This window comes from Sminthopsis crassicaudata, chromosome 2 (assembly GCF_048593235.1).
Source record: "Sminthopsis crassicaudata isolate SCR6 chromosome 2, ASM4859323v1, whole genome shotgun sequence".
In the NCBI taxonomy this organism is placed as follows: Eukaryota; Metazoa; Chordata; class Mammalia; order Dasyuromorphia; family Dasyuridae; genus Sminthopsis; species Sminthopsis crassicaudata.
In genome coordinates this window covers 111,558,001-111,561,856 of record NC_133618.1, presented here as the reverse complement: position 1 = coordinate 111,561,856, position 3,856 = coordinate 111,558,001, and positions in this window count along the sequence as shown.

Below are 3,856 nucleotides of genomic sequence, written 5' to 3'. Positions count from 1 at the left end.
TGATGTGGCAAGTCATTTTAATTTCTAAATACATCTTTCTTATAGTGGAAAAACTAATAAAGGATTCTAGTAATATCAGTGAGATATCTCAACTAGTTGCTCACAGATGGGTTTTAAGAAAACTGTTTCTAATGAAGGGCAGTGTTGAAATTGAAATTCTTTTCTACATTGTATTAAACAATCAGTCACCATATTTTTAAAATTAATCTCAAGTATTATTAAGCATCAACTATTTTTGACAAATATGATTATGAAACGTATATAAAAATGTCCTAATTAAGAATTGAGTTTTATTAATAACATCAAGACACGGAATTCTACCCATTCAGTTTTTTTCCTTTTATCTTTCACAACTTTGGCTAAAAAATTGAGTTATGTTTTTAAATTGCTGTTATTCATTTTATTTTATTTTTTTTTAAATTTTTTATTATATATATATTTTTATAATATTATCCCTTGTATTCATTTTTCCAAATTATCCCCCTCTTCCTCTATTCCCTCCCCCCGATGACAGGCAATCCCATACATTTTACATGTGTTACAATATAGTCTAGGTACAATACATGTGTGTGAATATCATTTTCTTGTTGCACAATAAACATTAGAATCCGAAGGTACATGCAACCTGGGCAGACAGATATTAGTGCTAACAATTTACATTCACTTCCCAGTGTTTCTTCTCTGGGTGTAGCTACCTCTGTCCATCATTGATCAACTGGAAGTGAGTTGGATCTTCTTTATGTTGAAGATTTCCACTTCCATCAGAATACATCCTCATACAGTATTGTTGTTGAAGTGTACAGTGATCTTCTGGTTCTGCTCATTTCACTCAGCATCAGTTGATTTAAGTCTCTCCAGGCCTCTCTGTATTCCTCCTGCTGGTCATTTCTTACAGAACAATAATATTCCATAACCTTCATATACCACAATTTACCCAACCATTCTCCAACTGATGCATCTTCCAGTTTCTAGCTACAACAAAAAGAGCTGCCACAAACATTTTGGCACATACAGGTCCCTTTCCGCTCTTTAGTATTTCTTTGGGATATAATCCCAGTAGTAGCGCTGCTGGGTCAAAGGGTATGCACAGTTTGATAACTTTTTGAGCATAATTCCAGATTGCTCTCCAGAATGGCTGGATTCTTTCGCAACTCCACCAGCAATGTATTAGTGTCCCAGTTTCCCCACATCCCCTCCAACATTCATCATTATTTGTTCCTGTCATCTTAGCCAATCTGACAGGTGTGTAGTGGTATCTCAGAGTGGTCTTAATTTGCATTTCTCTGATCAGTAGTGATTTGGAACACTCTTTCATGTGAGTGGATATAGTTTCAATTTCTTCCTCTGAGAATTGTCTGTTCATATCCTTTGACCATTTATCAATTGGAGAATGGTTCGGTTTCTTATAAATTGGGGTCAGTTCTCTATATATTTTGGAAATGAGACCTTTGTCAGAACCTTTGTTTTTAAAAATATTTTCCCAATTTGTTACTTCCCTTCTAATCTTGTTTGCATTAGTATTATTTGTACAGAAACTTTTTAGTTTGGTGTAATCAAAATCTTCTATTTTGTGATCAATAATGATCTCTAGTTCTCCTCTGGTCATAAATTCCTTCCTCCTCCACAAGTCTGAGAGGTAGATTATCCTCTGTTCCTCTAATCTATTTATGATCTCCCTCTTTATGCCTAAATCATGGACCCATTTTGATCTTATCTTGGTATATGGTGTTAAGTGTGGATCCATATCTAATTTCTGCCATACTAATTTCCAGTTTTCCCAACAGTTTTTTCAGAATAATGAATTTTTATCCCTAATGTTGGTATCTTTGGGTTTGTCAAAGATTAGGTTGCTATATATGTATCCTTTTTTGTCCTTTGTATCTAATCTGTTCCACTGATCTACCGGTCTATTTCTTAGCCAATACCAAATGGTTTTGGTGACTGCTGCTATATAATATAGCTTTAGATCAGGTACACTTAGACCACCTTCCTCTGAGTTTTTTTTCATTAGTTCCCTTGCAATTCTTGACCTTTTATTCTTCCATATGAATTTTGTTGTTATTTTTTCTAGGTCATTGAAATAGTTTCTTGGGAGTCTGATTGGTATAGCACTAAATAAATAGATTAGTTTGGGGAGTATTGTCATCTTTATTATATTCGCTCGGCCTATCCAAGAGCATTGAATGTCTTTCCAATTATTTAAATCTGACTTTATTTTTGTGGCAAGTGTTTTGCAATTTTTCTCATATAATTCCTGACTTTTCTTTGGTAGATGGATTCCCAAATACTTTATACTCTCAACATTTGTTTGGAATGGAACTTCTCTTTGTATCTCTTGCTGTTGCATTTTGTTAGTGATATATAAAAATGCCGAGGATTTATGTGGATTTATTTTGTATCCTGCCACTTTGCTGAAATTTTGAATTATTTCTAGTAGCTTTTTAGCAGAGTCTTTGGGGTTCTCTAAGTATACCATCATGTCATCTGCAAAAAGTGATAGTTTAATTTCCTCATTTCCTACTCTAATTCCTTGGATCTCTTTCTCGGCTCTTATTGCCGAGGCTAGCGTTTCTAGAACTATATTGAATAGTAATGGTGATAGTGGGCAACCTTGTTTCACTCCTGATCTTACTGGGAAAGGTTGCAGTTTATTTGTATTGCATATTATGCTTACTGAAGGTCTTAAATATATGCTCCTGATTATTCTAAGGAATAGTCCATTTATTCCTATACTCTCAAGAGTTTTTAGTAGGAATGGATGTTGGATTTTGTCAAATGCTTTTTCTGCATCTATTGAGATGATCATATGGTTCTTATTAATTTGATTATTAATATGGTCAATTATATTAATAGTTTTCCTAATATTAAACCAGCCCTGCATTCCTGGAATAAATCCTACTTGATCATAGTGTATTATCCTGGAGATGATTTTCTGAAGTCTTTTTGCTAGTATCTTATTTAAGATTTTAGCATCAATATTCATTAAGGAGATTGGTCTATAATTTTCTTTCTCAGTTTTCGATCTACCTGGTTTAGGTATCAGTACCATGTCTGTGTCATAAAAGGAGTTTGGTAGGACTCCTTCATCCCCTATTTTTTCAAATAATTTATATAACATTGGGACTAATTGTTCTTTAAATGTTTGGTAGAATTCACATGTGAATCCATCTGGCCCTGGGGATTTTTTCCTGGGGAGTTGATTAATAGCTTGTTCTATTTCTTTTTCTGAAATGGGACTAAATTAAGCAATTTATCTCCTCCTCTGTTAATCTAGGGAGCCTATATTTTTGGAGGAAGTCATCCATTTCACTTAAATTATCAAATTTATTGGCATAAAGTTGGGCAAAGTAACTCCTTATTATTTCTCTAATTTCCTCTTCATTGGTGGAAAGATCCCCCTTTTCATTTGTAAGACTATCAATTTGATTTTCCTCTTTCTTTTTTTTGATCAAATTTACCAAAGGTTTATCTATTTTATTGGCTTTTTCATAAAACCAACTCTTGGTTTTATTTATTAATTCAATAGTTTTTTTACTTTCAATATTATTGATTTCTCCTTTTAATTTTTGTATTTCAAGTTTAATTTTTGGTTGGGGGTTATTCATTTTATTTTTAAAATTAATAATCATTTATTTTATTTTCTACCCCCAATTTTAAAATAAAAAACAAACCATTGAAGCAAATATACTTAGTCTAGCAAAATAAATTCCCACATTGGCCATGTCCAAAAATTGTATTTCTCATTTTTATATTGAGTCTTAAAACCCCTAAGATTGTGTAGCATAGTTCATCTGCCCTCTGATGAAACGTGGGTTGTCATTACACTGATCAGTTTTCTTAAATCAAAGGTATTACT